Source organism: Petaurus breviceps, unplaced genomic scaffold (genome assembly GCF_028583685.1).
Source record: "Petaurus breviceps papuanus isolate PSGF00001 unplaced genomic scaffold, PetGlider_PUasm1.0 90849, whole genome shotgun sequence".
Lineage (NCBI taxonomy): Eukaryota > Metazoa > Chordata > Mammalia > Diprotodontia > Petauridae > Petaurus > Petaurus breviceps.
Window position 1 is genome coordinate 22,424,149 of NW_027187361.1, and position 19,511 is coordinate 22,443,659.

The 19,511-nt window shown below is 40.5% G+C and overlaps 1 protein-coding gene across 2 annotated transcripts in view; it reads left to right on the forward strand.

Annotated features, from left to right (window-relative positions):
- UBE3A (ubiquitin protein ligase E3A) overlaps nucleotides 1-19,511 on the forward strand; it is a 95,041-nt gene that overhangs the window by 923 nt on the left and 74,607 nt on the right. The window lies entirely within an intron of this gene.

Below are 19,511 nucleotides of genomic sequence, written 5' to 3' on the forward strand. Positions count from 1 at the left end.
GGGGGGCGGGGAGTGCGGGGTGGGGGCGGGGCTTGGGCGGGGGGGTGGGCATGAGCATAAAGAGAGAGAAAAGGGGAGGGGGGGGGGGGGGGGGGGGGGGGGGGGGGGGGGGGCTCGCGCGCCCGGCAGTGGGCGAAGAGGAAGCGTCTCCGGGCAGGCCTGAGGAGCGCCCTGCGCCTGCCCAGGGGGGCGCTCCGAGCGTCTCACCGGGCCACGCTGGGCCTGGACATGGCCCCGGCGCAGGGGCTCACCCGCAAGTCCAGCCAGAGCTTCCCCCCTGCGGACTAGCCCTCTGCTCAAGCCCCTCTCCCAGCGTTTTCACCATGAGTGGCCACAGGCTTCCTAAGCTCTAAGGTGCCGCATACACGTGCCTTATTATTCCCGGCGCTGCTGCCCTCCCTGCCCTGTTCTGATGTGCTCTCTCCTTGGAGTGGGATGGCAGGGACACCAGATGAATGGCGAGATAAGGTAAAGCAAGTGAATACAGAGCCCTCCCACCAGAGTCTGACTTTAGTGCCTGATCATCATGTGGAGTGACTCTTGGGCCTCCCCAAGCTGAAACGGGCTTCAGGATGGGTCATGCCACAAACCGGCCCGTGGTTGGACAAGTTTAGTTCAGTGTAGACAGGCTCATGAACAGAACGCTGGCCAACAGGGGATGACTTTTTCAGCATTACCGTCTCATGAAAAAGTAAAGGTCGGATCTCTGTCCATAGAGGCAGCATCCTAACTGATAGAATTACACATCTTGGTACTGTGTAACTAGTCCAGGAGAACTGTGATTTCCCTGCTAGTGGTTACTACTTCCACCAATATTTCCTGACACTTCTCTCTGACTTAGTTACATGAGTTGCTGTGGCCAAATTCATCCCTTGGTAGGCTGGGGTTAGCAAAATCTTTGTTGATACACTTCTCTAGGCTTAACTGGGCTGAGTGGTCCTTACGGTCCTTCATTAGGGTCATACGGTGCCTTTCCATTGTGGTAGACTGCCAAAATTTCATGCCCAGCACCTCTCCCTCCCCACCCTGTTTGCCCAAGCCTTCAGGAGCCCAAAGTCACTTTAGTTTATTGGGAATGGGACTTTAATAGAGCATCAGGCAGTTATTCTGTTAAAAATCTTGGGACGCTTTTTCAGTCCCGTTGTGGCAGTTGTGTTATCTTGACTTTGAGGCTATGCCAGTTTTTTCCCTTGAAAATTTGGTGAATTTTTCTGCTTTTACTCATATTGTAGGCAGTGGAAGTTTCCAAAACTGCTGGTCATGTCTAAGATTTTAGCCTGAAACAATAGTATTTCCAGATGTTGACTTAAAAAAAAGTTGTTGGATGTTTTCTCTAGCAGTTTTCCAAACTTGTATTCGGAACCATTAACATTAGCTATTTATACAAGCAGTTTCTTGTGTAAATGAGCAGTTCCTGGTTTTCCGAGTAAAAAAGGTATGAAGAAATGATCTTTTGAGTTAAAAGTACTTGGGTAAAATCATAAAACCATAACATATTCTCATAAGTACAGATGTGTGGCTTTTTTCATAGTGCTTTTTATTTTTCAAAACGCCTTAACATGTTTAGAGGCAGCCAGATGGTATAGATGGCTGGAGGGGAGGGAGTCAGCATTTACATAGTACCTAGTGTGTGTCAGGCACTATGCTGTAGGCTTCTGAGTTAAGTGACTTGTCTAGGGTCACACATTGAACTCTGGTCCTCCTGACTCCAGGGCCTGTGCTCTATCCACTTTACCATCTAGCTGCCCCACTAAGGGCTTTTCCAAATATCTCACTTGATCCTCACAACAACTCAGTTGGTAAGTATTATTATTATTACTCCCATTTTAAAGCTGAGGAAACCGAGGCAAATAGAGGTTAAATGACTTGCCCAACATCACACAGCTAGTGTGTTCCCAAGGCTGGATTTGAACTTAGATAAGCCTGACTGATGCTCAGCTTCAGACACTTGTTGGCTATGTATCTATCTCTTAACCTGTCTGCCTTTCGTTCCGTATCCATAAAATGGGATTTCACTTACCTCCCCGTGTTTTTATAAGGATAAAATGAGATATTTTCAAAGCTCTGTGCAAACTTTAAAGCAAATATTTTATCCTCTCCTCCTCATATACTCATACACACAGTGGAGAAGTGTTGGAGAATTCTTGAAAGTCGTGCCAGATCTCCTTACCTTCTACTCAGGAATCTGTACTTGACAGTACTGTAAGTTAAGCTTTTTCTTCCTTCTACTTTGTTTTGTCCTCTTTTGGGGGGAAAGGTGGGACAGTGTGGGGAACTCCATGGGTGAGAAATTCCTTAAATTCATTTCACCAGCTTTATATTCCTGTGGGGAAAGCCAGCATTGAATTTGTGTACTTGCAGGGTTGCCTGAGACACAATTTCAGGTCATGTGATTAGCATGTGTGTTCATTTTAAGCAGGATTTGAACCTAGGTTTTCTTGATTCCAGGCTAGCCCTTTGTACATGCTGCCTCTCTTGTCTTCGTAGACTCACAGACTCCTGTTTTTTTCTTTCCCGTACTTTAGAGAATTACACATACGCAGTTTTCAGTCAGTAAATTTGCTGATTGCCTAATATTATCTGCAGGAAATAGTGATGGACACTAAAGGGAATACATACAAAGTATAAAGGATAAGACCCATCTCTGCTTAATTACCAGGAGCTGGAAGGCGAGCCTGTCGTGCTTGACTCTTTATAAGCCTAAAAAGTTATATAGTGTGCAGTGCATTTTCCGTGGACTAGGATATCGAGAAATGAAGGTTTTTATGTGATAGAAATGTTAACGTTAGTGATAAGTCTGAAAATCCTATGAAACGGTTCTAGCCAATTCCAGTCAATCCTCTCTACTTAATGAGATCACAGTTAGCTTGACTCGGAGCAGTCCTTTTTAGATTTTCCAGTCCGAAGGAATAAATTGAGATGGCTTGGTGTTGTGAAGATGGTATTTGGGCTTGAGGTCAGGAAACCTGGGTTCAGATTGTGACTAGTTGTGTGATGTTGGTCAAGCCATTAAACTCTCGTGTTCCTCAGTTTCCTTATCTGTAACATGAAGGTTTGAGGTTGTTTCCAAATCTATATCTGGGATCGTAGAAAGAACATTTATGAATTGCTTACTTGACCAGGCTCACAAAGAAGTGTGCTAAGTACTTGAAATATAAATAGAAGCAAAAAGGAAGACGGCCCCTGCCTTCAGAGAGCTTATAGTCAGATTACTTATTTCACCTGCTTGCTCCTATTGAAAACAAAATCCTTTCAGGGCAACCAGCATGCTTTGATTTAACTCTGGGCTTAGACATGTGATCCATATCATTTTGCCCAGGGGAAGCAGAGGCCTCGCAGGTAGAGATTAGAGTTTGGGGCTTTTAGTCCTGTCTGAGTTACAGAAAACAGTCTTGAATGCTTCTCCTACTGACATCTCTTTCCATACCTTAATCCTGATCACAGTGTTGTAAAACAGTTCATTTCAATTAAACATTTATCACGTACCTGCTGTGTGCAGAGTACTATGTTATGCTCTGAGTAAGTTTAGATAGTATAATGTCTGCCTTCATGAGGCTCACAGCATACTATATAAAAATGACACATCTGTACAAAACAAAGTCCTTTGTGATGTCTGACAGGGAAATGGTACTTTGCTGGGGGTGATCACGGAAAACTTGCAGGAGAACTACTACTTGAGTTGAACATGAATTTGGGGGTAGGCAGAGGCGGCAGCATAAAGCAAAAGCATCGGGTGAGAAAGGGCGATGAGTCCTCTAGGGGTCAGGTCGTATAATTCGTAGAAGGTAGAGTACCGAACGTCCTGCAATTTGTAGACGACGGTAGCATACCGAATGAGTATGGGAAAGACGAGATTAGGGTGGCACCTCATTGTGGAGGCCCTTGATTGCCCGGTAAAGGAGCTGCTTGGGAGAGTTAGCTTCATGTAATAGGCAATATGTAGATATTGAGAGAACAGCTACGTAGATGACCTTGGGATTCACTCTGGGCTTCAGTTTCTTTATCTGTAAAATAGAGGAAGGTTATTGTAAGAATTCAATGAGATTATAAAGTACTACATGAATGTTAGCTATAATGAAAATGAAGACTAGATGACCACAAGGTTCTCTTTTAGCTCTAAATCTTATAGCAGAGGAATGTGATTAGTTCTCTGCATTTGGAAGATGAGCCTGGCCACAGTGTGAAGGACAGATTGGAATGGGACACGGTTGGAGGAAGGAAGACTTAACTAGGTTAGGAAACTGTGGTAATCGACTGGTTGAGTAGTCATAAGGGGCTGTACACTAGGGCTTTAGAGGTGCAGGAATAGAGGAGGAACTGAATGCACAAGATCCTTACAGACGCAAAATCTGGAGGATTTGGGAACAGCTTCGGCCGCAGCGTAGTCCAATACCTTTTTGATGGAATTGGGAGATTCTGTGTGGTAACCTTACTCAAGAAAGTAGCACATTCATACTTCGGATTTTTTTTTTTTTCTTTTTAAATACCAATGTTCCTTAAAACTAAAACAGGGACTGGAATTCCCCAGTGATTCCGCCTCACACACCTTGAGAGGTCTTCCTCTCCTGTATTCATCTGTTTCAATAAATCACCAAAAAAAAAATTGTGCCGCCTCTTTGCAGTCAGGAGGAAGGTGTGCTTTTGTCAGGTGTCCCTGAAACCTAATTTGTCCCTGTGCTGACCAGATTTTTGAAGTCTTTGAATATGATTTTCCTTCCATCAGGGTGATGATGATGCACATCGTTCTCTTGGTCCTACTCACTTCCTTGTGAATCATTTCATTTTGTTTGGGTACTGTGGTTTATTTAACTAACCCTCAATTGATTGGGTACCCCCTGCCTAGTTCTTTGCTCCTGCAAAAATGCTACTCTATTTGAGTATGTGAGAGTACTTTCTTTTCCTCTATTTAGGGTCAAAGTTTAGTGACCTGAAGTTGGGATAGGGACTAGACCCATGATTTCATATATACAGGCAGCTGTTTCCAGATGAAAAATCTTCCTCTACCAGTGCTGTTCAGTACTGGAGAGGTTAAGTGACTGGTGGTCCATAGATGTACGGCCGTATGTGCCAGAGGTGGCCCAGGTTTGAACCCGGATTTTCCTGGCTACTACCCTGGCTCTCTTACCACTGTACCGTACCACTTAGGAACTTCTCAAAGTATAATTTCACATATTTTCCCAGAATATTTAGCACTTCATAACCTTACCCCGTTGCAATTCAGTGAAATTGCCCTCCTTGCTATTTGTTATTCTTCACACAAGACACTCCCATTTCCCTACTTGGGGGCATTTTCACTGACTCTTTACCGTTCCCAGAACGCCCTCCCTTCCCTGGCTTCCTTCCAGTCTCAGCTGACGTCTCGCCTGCTTCCAGAAGCCTTTTCCCGGTTCACCTGCATGCTGCTGCTTTCGCCTGCGCCTCTCGCCAGTTTCCCATTCATGTCTCTTGCTGGCACATGGCGTCTCAGTGTGCCCTGAGCTGGGTCTTTGGGAGCAGGGGCTGTTAGCTGCTTTTTTTGCCTTTCTTTGTCTTCTCAGTGCTTAGCACGGTGCCTGGCTCGTGCCAGGTGCTTGGTAAATGCTAGTTGACTGACTAATTAACAGATGCACCCCTTATAAGAGTTCGTTAGTGTGTGTGTCTTCCCACATCTCCTTAAACACTTCACCGTTTCATTTTTTGGTAATTTTTGTCCATCTCATGAGTGTGAGGCAGAACCTCAGGGATATTGTAATTTGCATTTTCTTCCTGGTGATACCTTCTTGTTGGTGAGGATTCTTTCATAACTGGCATGTTTTTCCTTTGGAAGTTATTCGTCTTCTATGGCCCCTTAATCTATTTTAGATAATGGCTCTTCTTTTATATGACCTTCATCAGAATTAGTTGCTATAAAGATTTTTTCCAGGCAACAAATTTCCCTTCTAATTCTAGTCGCAATGATTTTGTTTCTGAAAAACTTTTAAAATTTTATATAATTAAAATTGTGTTTTTCTCTTTGTGATCAATTTCTATGTCTTATTTAGATAACACTTCTCCCCTGTCAGTGCAAGGTATTGCTTCCTATTTTCCTCTTTTCTTAATGATGTGCCCTTTTCCTTATTCGTCTTTTGGTCTTATAAACTACTTTCCAGTTTTCCCATTAACTTTTGCTGAATATCGTAGGGAGTCCTTGATCCAGCATATTTAATTTTTTTTTTTTTGCTATAGCAAGTAACTGGAAAGTGAGTATCCAGTGATGTCCTTGGGTTTATCAAACAGTAGGCCTCAATGTTCCAGGATTTCTGTCTTCTCTTCTAATCTGTTCTACTGATTAGATTTAAACATTTTCTTTTAACCAATAACAAGTAGTTTTTGAATAGTGCTTTATTAGTATAGTTTGAAGTCCAATGGTGCTACAACCTTATCATCATTATTTTTAAATTGTTTCCCTTCAAGTTCTTTATGTGCCACCAGATAACTTTTGTTATTATTTTTTCTATCTCTACAAAGTAACCCCAACGTAGTTTAGTTAGCATGTCCGTAGCTTCAATTTTCTCTTGCTTTGAGAACTTATGTAGATGGAGCATCCTTTCTTTATATCACACATACCACACATTTGGAATTAGCATATTGTGTGTGTGTGTGGGGGGGGAGGGTTAAATGTTTAGATTAATTCTTTTTCCTTATCCACCTAATTGATGGGTTTACTTTTTGATATCCCTGTTCATTTATCTGCCGGGAAGTAGCTAAGTGCCAGAGTGGACAAAGTACTGGGCCTAGAGTCAGGAGAATCATCTTGGAAAGCTCAGATCTGGTGTCAGAAACTTACTGGCTGTGTGATCCTGGGCAAGTCAAACTCTGTTTGCCTTTCGTTTCCTCATCTGTAACGTGAGCTGGAGAAGGAAATGGCAGACCACTCCAGTGTCTACCAAGAAAACCCCGGACGGGGCCGTGAAGAATTGGCCATGACTGAAAGAGCTAAACCACAGCAGTCATTTCTCTGTGGGGCTGGTTCTTTGACGTTCCTACTAACGTGCTTCACGCGCTAATGCATGTTCAGCGTGCATAGGTTCACAGACTGGAGGATCAAACTCCGGTCTGGGGTAGAGCCCATCCCCTTCATTTTGCAGATGTGGAAACTGAAGCCGAGGCAGGTAGAGGGATGTATTTCTTTAAGGTGGCAGAGCCAGGTTTTGAAATAAGGTCCTCTGCTCCTGATGGAGAGAGACGTCTACATCCAGAGAAAGAACAGAGTGTGCACCCAGACTGAAGCAAACTCCCTGCTCTCTCTCTTTTTCTTGTTTGGTTTTGTTTCCTCTTTCTCATCGTTCGTCCCATCTGACACAGTCCTTCTCTATAACCTGACTAATGCCTAATGGGGAAGTACTTGCAGATACTGGACCTGATTGTAAGCTGGTCCATGGCTTACATGGGGGGCGGAGGGGGGGGACTTGAAACTCAAGGGATTGTGGATCTGAATCTTGTGAACGAAAAGTAAACAAATTAATAAAGACCAAAAACAAACAAACCAAAAGAAATGAGGCCCTCTGCCTCCAAATCCAGTGTTATTTCTCCTAGACTACCCGGCTGCTTCTTCAGGATAGGATTTGGAGGGTGCGTTGATCAGGTGCCTGCTGTGTACCAAGTATGCTGCTGAGTGTTCACAGATGAAATCAGTCCTTGCTCTCAGCAAGACAGTGGTTTGGAGGGGAGGGGCACGGCATGCACAAGGGTAAGCAAATTAGAACAAACATGGAGTCATTTGGGGGACTTGGGGAGAGAGGGGTGCTAGCAACTGAAGGGAAGTAGGAAATCGGTGTTACAGGATTGAGTTTTTCCGAAGTTACAATGAAAATTAAACTTCGGTTATCCTGACGTATTAAAATTCAGTTGTTCTGATGTCCCTTTTTTGGCCAAATATTGTGCTATGATTGATGTAAGTTTCTTGAAGGCAGGGACTTTCATTTTTACCCTCATATCCTCAGGGCTTGGCCCAGGGTCTGCCACATAGTGGATGCTAGTTAATGAGTTGGCTAAACATTCAAAACGTATTAGTTGTACAAGAAATGAAAAAGTCCAATTTAAGAGGGACTTTTTCGTAGAAAAGTATCTCTTATAAATCTTAGGGACAGATTGTTTAAAATGAGACTGATTCAGACTCGTTGAAAAATATCACACATTTGTACTTGTGGCTTTAAAATGATGTTTCACAATCCAGTTTTCATTATTTGCTTCCTTATAAGTGAAGATATTAAAAATGTTCATTGAAACTCCTTTTCCCTTGAAATGAATGTGATTGTTTCTACTTTCCTTAAAGAAGCTGCTTTGGTTCTCTGTGTATATTAAGTAGATTGTGTTTGCTTTTGACAGGTTTACTTAATCATCCAATGAAAATATAAATGTGCCATGGAATTTGAGGACTAGAAGGGACTTTAAAGGATAAGCTAGAACTCTCCTCATTTTATGTGGCATGAGAAAACAAAGTCTTAAGTGACTTGTCCAGGCACATGTTGAGTGACTAGAAGTGGCACTCAGGTGCCAGGTTATAGATGCAGGTTTGCCTTCCATTAGCATTTTCTAGGAATTTGACTTACTAAACGTTGATTTTATACATTAACCTTTCATCTCAATTTGGATCATTTGAAAGACTTAACTAAAGAACCAATAATGCATTATGTTTCATGGATTTGCTAAAGGTCTCCAGTTTTGCAGAGTCACTTGAACTTTTAACATGAGCTGAGTTCGCCCTGTTTTTAATTTACCCTTCTTGGCCTATCGTATTTCAGAAAAATGGATTGAACTTAAAGAGTCATATAGCTCCCCTCATAGAATAGGCAGTGGCCACATTTCCAGACTTCATTTTTAGGTCCTTTGAAGAGGAATTTATTATATTTTAAATGACACCCAGAGGTAAAAGGCTGTATATAAGACTTTATTGTTTGGAGTCAACATTTTGAATTAGGTTGTAAAATTGTTTATGGAGTCAGTTTTTTTGAATTAGGTTATGAAATACATATATATATATATATATATATATGAAATAAATCAATGTTGGAAAGTATAGAGTATCTCTGAGCTGCTTATTTCTTTAGCTGGTGAGAATATCCAATGTGGAGCCCATTGGTATTTCTAACAGCTCAATATATTCCAAAGTTGTTAGAGTTCAACACCTCTACCTTCTTAAATCTGTTGGGTCAGGACTCGCACAGAATTTCTCCTAATTCAGGAAGTTAGAGAGCTTTATCAGTTCATTGAACTCAATCAGGTCCGAGTTCCATTTCTGGAAGACCCTCCAGAATGACCATGCACTTTCTTCACCTTTCACCAAAGACATCACTCTTAGCTGAACTGAAGAGGCAGGGTCTTCTCCACACACTTCCCACACCCGGACCCTTCTTCCCCTTCATTCCTCTGAAATTTATGAACCTGCTCTGTTTTTCCACTAGATGGGGTCGTTAAATCATCAGTTGCAAACCACCACGGGCTCCGGAGCAGGCCCTCCTTAAACTTTTTCCATTCCTGACCCTTTCAGTGCTTCAGTCACAACCCATAGTTTAAACTGCATCCAAATTATCTCAATACTTAAAGGGGACTTGAAGTGATTCACTCCTGTGTAGTGGTGATTCTTACAGTCACGGCTCTGCTCTTCTGCAGATTGCATATTTTACTGGGTTTACAGCACATTCTACCTTTGTTACTCAAAGTTGTTGAGTCAGTTGTGTCCAACCCATTGTGACCTCGTTTGGGGTTTTCTTGGCCAAGATACTGGAGTGGTTTGCTGTTTTCTTTTCCAGTTCATTTTACAGATGAGGAAACTGAGTCAAACAGGGTGTGAAGTGACTTGCCCAGGGTCACACAGCCAATAAATGTCAGAGGTCAGATTTGAACCCATAAAGATGACTCCTTTCTTACTCCAGGCTTGATACTTTACCCGCTATACTAGTTGCCCCGATTCTGCTGTATTGTTCTTTATAATTGATGTCTTTTTTTTAACAAAACATTGACTTATTATTTCCTGTCTCCCCACACCACAACCTTTCACCTTTTGAAGAAAAATGTAGTTCGGCAAAATCAAGTCTTAGTGTTTGTGCAAAATTAAAATTTCATGTATATGTAATTCCATACATTCATCTATATAATTCCATATCCATATTCCACCAAAGTGAAGGGAGGGAGATACATTTTATCAGCTTCTCCAGAGGCAAACTTGACAGTGATAATTACAGTGTTCAGTTTTGTTGTTGTTGCCATCGTCTTCATTTTTTTGTGTTTCTGTAATTGAAGATTCTATCAACCTGATGGTGAATGAACTTCTCTAAACTTAGGTAGGCTTGTACTCGGAAGGTAGGCAGACATACTCTTTCAATGGGCCTGTCAAGCGGGGCATTCCACTGACGTGGTCTTTGTGAACCCAGAGTCATCCCTTCAGAGTCACAGAGCAATACATATCCTTCTTAAAAAAGCTTATCTATCTCCTCTTTCCTCCCCCTTCCCTCTGACATACAATACCTTTGGCCTATTAGCTACCACTTCAAGAAATATTTCTCTATATTGTTAGTATAATTAAATTATGCGTCTGGGACAAGAGCAGATCACCCAGCTCCAACAAAACTTAAAATCTGTGCCACGCTAAGTAATGTTCAGTAAATCCACTAAGAAACTACAATAAATGGCTTCTATCCCAGAACTGGCCAAAAGTCACCCAACTGTTAGTAGAAAAGGGGGGTGGTCAGCAAAGCTGGTGCCAGCATAGGTGGATAAGCCCACAGCTTCCTAGCATGGTCAGCAACCTACAGGTCTCTTTTTCTGTAGGCAGCCCCAGCAATCAGACTGGGAAAGTATCTGTGCCCAGGATCAAAGAGGTTCTTAGAACTTTCTGAAATAGAAAGCCCCAAAGATACAGTTTTTCTGAATCTCAGAGGTACGGAGTGGGGCGGTCCCTAGCCCCAAGAAGTAGTGTTGAATTCAGGAATTCAGGCAACCCAAAATGAGACCAAGTGGGACTGAGTGCCCATCCAAAACCACAGCAGGGAGGTAGGTCTACTGTCCCCCTATCTCAAAGCCCAAGTTCAAGAACTAAAACTTGAGAGATAAACCAAAGAAGATAACTCATAAAATTATTGTAGAGATGCCCAAAAATATTGTCTAGAAGGGGAAAGTAAATCTTTTTTTTTTTTTTAAAGCAATCGGGGTTAAGTAACTTGCTCAAGGTTACACGGCCAGTTATTTTTATGTGGGTGCTGTCTCCCGACTCTGGGGCTGGCACTGTTACTGTGCCACCTGGCTGCCCTGTGGGAAAGTAAATCTTAACAATTGCAAACAGAGAACATCAAGGGAAAAAAAAAGAATATTCCCTAAGGACTACATAAGTACTTAAAAGAAATGAAGCAGGAGATAAAAAGAAATAGTAAATCTGAAGGAAATAATTGAAAAGAAAATATATTAGACTACAGGCAGCCAGGTGGTGCAGTGAATAGAGCACTGTCTCTGGAATCAGGAGGACCTGAGTTCAAATTCGGCCTCAGACACTTGACACACTTATTAGCCATATGACTTTGGGCAAGTCACTTAACCCCAGTTGCCCTCCAAAAAGAAAAAAAAATCAAAAGACTAAAAATTGATTTTAAAAAGTAAGAAAGCTGATACAAAAAACTGAATTGGGAAGCATTTTTAGAAGAATTAATTTAAAAATCTTTGGAACCTCCAAAAACCATGATAATAAAAAAGTATGAATGTACTTTTATGTATATGTATTTTTTATGTATGTGTAATAAAGCTATATTTCTGGAAACCATGAGTGAAAACTGCTCAGAACTATTAAAATCAGAGGGCAGGGTAAAGATTGAAAGAATGCACTGATCAGCTCTTGAAAGAAACCCCAACAGGAAAAGTTCCGCTAGCATCAGATTCAAACCTCCCATTCAAAGCACAGTTTTGAAAAGAAGTGAGCTATTTTGAATGGGGACTTTGAAACGCATCTAGAAAAACTTAGGAGAGTAAATTTATCCCAGCAATTAGGAGGGTTTTGTGATGTTGTAGTGCCGCTACATTCTAATAGGGGAAGAAGAAATGAGTGTCCCTTCAGGACTTTAATATTTTCAAAGGATATTGAGGGCATTAAATAAGGAAAAAAATATCATGGCTGGATCGTTTCTGTAGTGAGAGGGGCAGTGGCGAGGGAAGGAGGTGTCTGGGTAGAAGGAGAGATACAGCGGTGCAGAAGGGAAGAAGGAGCGGCGGAGCTTGATGTAAGTGGGGACATGAGAAGTGTGCAGACATGAAGGCAGGGGTGGGAGTGCTTGTCTGATGAGTCTTCCTCTGACCTGAAACACACTCACGCTCACTCGCCTCACACAGAATGAGATAGAAGGGGAGACGAGGAGGAAGGACTCTCCTGGGTTATGTTTTGCAAGCAAAACAAACTTCCTGATATTAATGAGAGAATGAAAAGGGCTTTGAAAAAGAACAGAAAAGGAAATAGAATCTTAGGGGTTGCCTTAGTTTTTGCCTTTTAGATGATTGGAGAATGGCTGCAAAATTGTGGTGTTACCAATGTAATGGTGTTTAATGATGCCAAATGAAAGAGAAGATTTCAGAATCCTTAGCATTATGAACGGATTTGGAGTGAATTGAGAACAGTTTATACAGGTCACCGACATTGTAAAGAAAAACCCACTTTGAAAGCTTTAAGAACTTTGCTTAATGCAACCACAAACGACCATGGTCACGGAGGACCTGTGGTCAAGCGTGTGCCCTCTGACCAGAGTGGACAACTCACGATGCTTCTTGGTCACGGCCTGTGGGTCTGTTTTGCTCAGTCATTTGTTACCAGGGTCTTTTGTTCTGCCATCTCACGGTTTTAATAGGGGGGAAGTGTTGAAGCAGAGTGGGGTTAACAGTGGGTGAGGACAGTCAGAAAGACAGACAAGATGAAAACTTTCTTTTTAATGAGCAGAAGAGAAGAGAAGCTCAGAAGGACACTCAGACAGGATCGTGCTGAGCGTAGTGTGCAGAATTTGTTATAAATAGGTTTTAAAAATCAAGAAGTAAGAAATAGAGATGCCTTATTTCGTTATAATTTTCTTTTTATATTCTATGTAAATGGAAATGTTCTTTTTATTTTGATGTTTGTTTGGAAAAGAAAATTAAATTTAAAATACTCTTCTTCCTGATGCCCGTAGCTTAACATGGAAACTTTCCTAAACAGCTAATATTTATTTGTAGTGTCTTTATTGTGCTATAGGTTTTCACAGCGCTTTAAAGTTTGCAAAAAGCAGACTTGAACATCTGCATCCTTACAACAAACCCGTGAGGTGGGTGATGGTATTGTTTTCCTCATTTCACCGAGACTGAGGGTGGGTGTAACTTGCCTGCAGTCACACGTGGAGATATGAACGTGGCATCTAACAAATAGTTAAGTAAGTAAAGTAATCAAGTATTAGCCACGTCTGAAAAAAAAATACCCTATTCTGCAGCTCTGGTTTTATCACTTTTCTGCTTATCTTTTGCAAACTAGTTTCTAATCTCGTCCCTATTGCTAAACCTTGGGTATTTAACCGTTTTGTATTATATTTAAAGTTTTATTATATTTTAAAATGTAGAAATCATTCTTGGCCTTCACATCCTTCAGAACTTGGCCAAGGTAGATTTGGCCCTCTTATTAGGTCTATCGTTTGCATGCTTTTTTTTTTTTTTTTTGCATACTTTAAAGTTTTGAAGCCCATCGCTACCTAGCTCCAACCTGTTTCCAGCCTTATTATACATTACTCCCCTTCTGGCAATTTGTGGTCAGTCCATTCACTCTGGCCTTCTTACTGTTTCTTATTCATGGCACACTTCGCTATTTCTTTACCCTTGCCTGTTCCTGGAATACATACCTCCTTTCACTTGTTAAAATCTTGTCTACCTTCAAGATTGAGCTAAAGTGCTTCTGCATGAAGCCTTCCCTAGTGCCCAGGTGTCTTATTACCTCCCTTCCCCCGCCATGCTTTATCTCTTCCGTGTGTGTGTGTGTGTGTGTGTGTGTGTGTGTGTGTACGCACCTGTACATATTGCCTTCTATGAGGGACCTTCATCAGCTCCTTGAAGTGAGGACCCGCTTCACTTTTATCTTTGGATCCCCAGTGAGTAGCACAAGGCCTGGCATCTACAGTGAATACATTTTGGAAGGTTGAGGGGGACGCTTGGAGAACTAGAGATCCTGGCACAAGAAGGCCAGCTGTCCTTCAGAGCTATCTGCTGGGTGGGACCTAGCCCTGCACTGTTGTTCAGGAAGAGCATATCTTGTTCAGAAGGAATTGGTAGATAAAGTAGGGATGGGCTGCATGGAGCAACATTGTATGTACAGGGATCGGGAGGGCATTTAAATGGCAACAGAGCCTAATGAATAGAGTGCTGGGCTTGGCGGCAGAGACCTGGTTCTAGAAGGGACTCGGGGGAGGCACCTGCTAGCTGTGTCTGACTTCGGACGAGCAATTCAGGTAACTCCCTAGAATGGATTTATACAGTCTTGGTTATTGGTACTTGGATAGAGTGTTGTCGATCCAGAGTTCTTGGTGCTGACAAACGCCACAGCTCCTTAGTCATGGACACAGAGATAGGAAAACCAGACGGGGATAGATACCGTTTGGGTGAAAAAGAATTGTGGTAGAAGCCGAAGCAGTATCATCGGTGGCATATCCTGTAGAAACTGGGCAGAAAGAGAAAGTCAGGGAATAGGGTGCTGTACTGACCCAGAGGCACGATAAGAGTCAGGATTTTTGTGTTTCAGCTCTGGGCTTTCTCAGAAGAAGAGCTAACAATAACCTAGTTTGTCTCGGTGATAATTTCATTCTTCCAAAGGTAGAAGAACCAACCATTGAAATTGCAGTTCTGGCTCTTACTCTTATAAACCAGGAATGTAGAAATGATGGCAACGTTGGGGTGGAAATGACTGCTCCACCTTAAAGTTTGTGGCAGCAGAAAAGAAATGTGGCCGTAGCCCGACGTGGAATGGTTTTCAGAGGGTACAGGGAAAAGATAGGTTAAATCATGTGAATTAAAACATACAAAGAAAAGCATAATGATTAGACGTACTCAAAAATCTCTCACAAATTTTTGGGTGTGTTGTAGCTGACTTTTAAAAATTTCAGTGCAAATTAAACTAGATGACTTCTGAGGCCTCTCCCATCTGAAATGTGAAGTTTAAAACTTATTCTGGAATAAACAAACTGCTAGTGTGCTTTACAACAGGGCTGCCAATACTCAATGCTTTGTGGAATGCTTTTGAAATTGCTGTCTTAATATCTAGTTTGTGAGCCATCCAAGAAGACAAATTATTATTTTGCTTTTGCATTACAAAAGTCCAAGTTATTGTTATCTTACTTGGGTTGAAGTGTGGGTATAGATTTTGGGGGGAAGAAGTTTATTGTAAAGGAGATTAATAAGTATACCTGATCACTCTTTATTGAATGGCTTTTCAGGCAATGGGAATTTTATGGAAAATGATTATGTTCCCAATTGTGTGTGTGTGTGTGTGTGTGTGTGTATACTGTTATTTAGGTTCCTTTCTGGGCCTCAATTTCTTTATAAAATGAAGAGCTTCTATAAATGATCTCTAAGGATTCCCCTGGCCCTAAATATAAATTAAAATTTTACTTTTTATTCATTAGCCTCTGTCCTTATTCTACTTTTTGTATATAATAATATTGTCTTACACTTAGGTTTCATTCATTTAATCTTTTTTTCTGAATCCCTGAAGAGAACAGATTTAAATTTGTAGCAAAATAATATTATGAGAAATCATAGAAATTCATAGTTTAAAATTAAAATATTGTTGGGTTATAGATAACCTCTAATTTAAGAAAACGTGGTATACAAAACTCCATATTTAACTTTGGAAATAGGGTGATTATTCATATTATTAATGTATTTTTCTTCTGTAAAAAAAAAGATTAACCTTATGGATTCTTTTTTTTTTTTTTTGCCTTTTGGAGGGCAATTGGGGTTAAGTAACTTGCCCAGGGTTACATGGCTAGTTTTTTTGTGTGGGTGTTGAGTGTCTGAGGCCGGAACTGAACTCGGGTCCTCCTGACTCTGGGGCCAGCACTTTACTCACTGCCCACCTAGCCACCCCCAGCCTTATGGATTCTTTATGTAGTAAATATTTCTTCTTTGTTTGACAAGTATTTGATTTTATGTACAACTTTTATGAAACATCTCAACTGTGTAGTAAGTAGTATGCTTCTTTTTAACATATAATTTTTTAAGAAAATGTCCTTATCAGATAAATAAAGGAATAGGAGATGAAGCATTTATTTGCTTCTGTGTGTTAGGCACTGTGCTGCTTTACAAATATTATCTTGTTTGATAGAATCTTGTAACTAGACTGAGGAGATACAAAAGAAAAATGATTACAGTTAAAGTGATCACTCTTTTTTTACTGTCAGCTAAAAAAGATGTAATTTGTTTTATAGACTTAAGATATTTCTTAAATTTGCATAAAGACTGTTAACTCTTACAAGATTAGGGTGGACAGCATGTTGTGGTGGAAAACGCTTTGAAATCTCATGACCTGGGTTCTAGGCCTGGTTTTGCTACTTTTCTAGTCTTGTGACCTTGGGTATTAAACTTTTTGAACTTCAGTTTCCTCGCTTATGATTTGGTGATAATAATATTTCATTTGGTTCCTTCTCGGATTTATTCCAAGTAGCAAACAATTTAAAATTATAAAGAAATTATTACAGTATATAAAATGATATAAAAAGTTCTACATTTGTTTTAGGATATTGGACCCAAAATAGTGAGAGAGAGAGAGAGACAGTGTATGTGTGTGTGTTTGTGTGTGTGTGTGTGTGTGTGTTAGAAATACCATATCTTTTCTTTTCCTCCTTTGGTAAGGAATAAGACAATAAAATATTGCCATATAAAAATCATCACATCTTGTCATGTGTAAGTTTACTTTTCAGAGAAGGTATCCATAAACCTGTAGCAAAGCCCTTCTCCAGTGCTTCATCATAGCCTTGAAATGACCCCAAGTTTTCAAAGGCTGTAACAGCAAATTGTAAGCCCTGGCAAGTTGTACCGAGCTAGACAGTCATTTTGAGTGTGGTCCCAGAAACAGACTGTGTCTGACCTCCAAGGACCAGGCTGCCTTCACGTGGAAGGCTCAGCATCAGCGAATCGGCCGGTGGAGAATGGATCCTTGCTCTGTGCTACTGTAGGAAGCACTGCAAGGCCATTGAGCTCATCGAGCTCCCTTTCTGATTCTCCTCTGCGTCTTCGAATCACGCACTGACACAAAGTATAAGCTCCTTCTTGTCTAGCACACACTAAATTCATTCAGTCCTGCTTTTCTCACGTAAATGGAATGGAAAACACTTACTAAGTGCCTACTGTATGCAAGCTTACTGCACAGGAAGAAAGCCAAGGGAGTTATAGTTAAATGGAGAAATGGCTCACATGTTTTCACTACTGCAAAAAAAAAAAAAAAAACAACTTTCATTGGGGAGGGGAGAGCAGTTGGGGTTAAGTGATTAGCCCAAGTAAATAAGTTGGGGTTAAGTGACTTGCCCAAGGTCACACGGCTAGTAAGTGTTAAGTGTCTGAGGCCGGATTTGAACTCAGGTCCTCCTGACTCCAGGGCAGGTGCTCTATTCACTGCACTGCCTAGCTCCCCCTCGATTTGTTTCATAAGGGAAAAGAAACAGAATTTAATAATATCAGTGATCCTCTCAAATTGCATTGCTAATAATGAGCACAGACATGAAGATACCTTGAATATAGTTGTAGCTTATGTGCCATCATATGTTGCAGAGAATGAAGAAACAGAAATTCTGTGAAGAATTTGAAAGATCATCCAAGCTGTCAACATACGTATCTTGACCCTTGATTGCTTTAGTATTAAGGTAATCTTGTTGGAGGACACCTCCCCCTCCCCAAAGAAGGTTAATATGTATTTGACAATAATGTCAAATGAAAAGAAACGTTAAATAAAGCTTAACACTGAGTATTTGTAGTGTCTCAATTTGAGAACAGATGATGATGTGCCACTTTTCAGTCTGGAGTCCAGGGGACTTTGCCTGGAGAAAGTTGCATATATGGTCTGAAGTCACCAGGTTGTTTTTGCTTGACAATTGCTCTACGGGGTGTGTGGGGGGAGGGAGGGTGTAGTGTAGAGTATTTCTAGAAATTATGGCAATGTTAAAGGAAAAAAACATTAACAAAACTGAATGAGAAAGTGATTGTTCAAAAGTACTTGAAGAATTAAAGCATGTGCATTTACATGGTGTTTCACAAAGCATTGATTTGAGGAGAAATGTGACAGTAGTGGTTCTCATAATGTTTTAACATTTAGGACAGAAAAAATCCTTATAATTAAAGCTATGCAAAAGTGCAATGAGCTGTCTCCAGAAACAAGTGGGTTTTCCATCACCCCAGGTCTTCTCTCAGAGACAGAATGAACGTTCATTGGGAATGGTCACGTAGGATCCCAGATGTATAGCTACGTGGACAGAACGTAGAGAACCTCTTAACCAACTCCCTCATTTTACAGATGATGAAACTGAGGCCCAGCGATGTGCAGTGTCTTCACAAAGGTTAACATAGGTAGTAAAAGGTAGATGGGGTTCCACTTTAGTTACAAATTAAGCTAAGTAGATGACTAATTTCAGCTGACCTGGGTATAGGAGATTCAGTTTGCTCCTACAGTTGAGCTAATCCATGCTAACCCAGTCTGTGACTTATATCAATATATACAGAGCAGTGATAAAAAAAAAAAAAGGTATATTAAAAATTGGAGAGTGATTGTTACTGGATTTTGTTGGGTTGGAGCTATCTTCTCCAATCAGGACAGAATGCCCCATGCCAATTAAATTACTACTACTAATAATAATTTTTTATTTTTAAAATTTGCCTTATTTTGTAATTCCAGAAAAATTGGAGTCAGAAGACAATAGTCTCAAAAATTATATTCTACATTTATTATATGAGTTTATTTCATAAAGAATCTAGCAGAAATTCATAAAGTTTGAGGGAAGTATAATTTTTAATAAAATTGACTTTATTAAATACTTGCAAGGCTCTGGAAAAAATGAGTTTGAAGAATGCAGTAAAGGTCCACAAACCTAATGAGACATACTTGAACATTTCTAGAAAATTTTTCCTTGTATGGAATTCTTTACTCTTTTTTTTTCTTACATTACCTCTTTTAACAGGATTAAGATTAAGGATTGGATAAATGTTATCAGAATAATTTTAAAAAATAATTTTTTTGAATAATCAAGTTTAACTACCTAACAGGTTAAAACTAAGTGTGGGGAAAAAAATGAAATGTTTGCAAGTATCTTAAATATAATTTTTTGGTAAGACATTTTCTAATCTTTTTGCAGAAACAATAGAGTTCACCTACAATTTGATTATTTTAAATCATTATCTTCAGTTTCTTGGAGATAAATATTAACTCTAAATAGATTTTCCAAAAGAATATTTATTTTTAAAAGGTGTCTGCTGGATGCAGAGGTTTAAATGGATCTTGTGATAGTTACAAGATCTGTGTT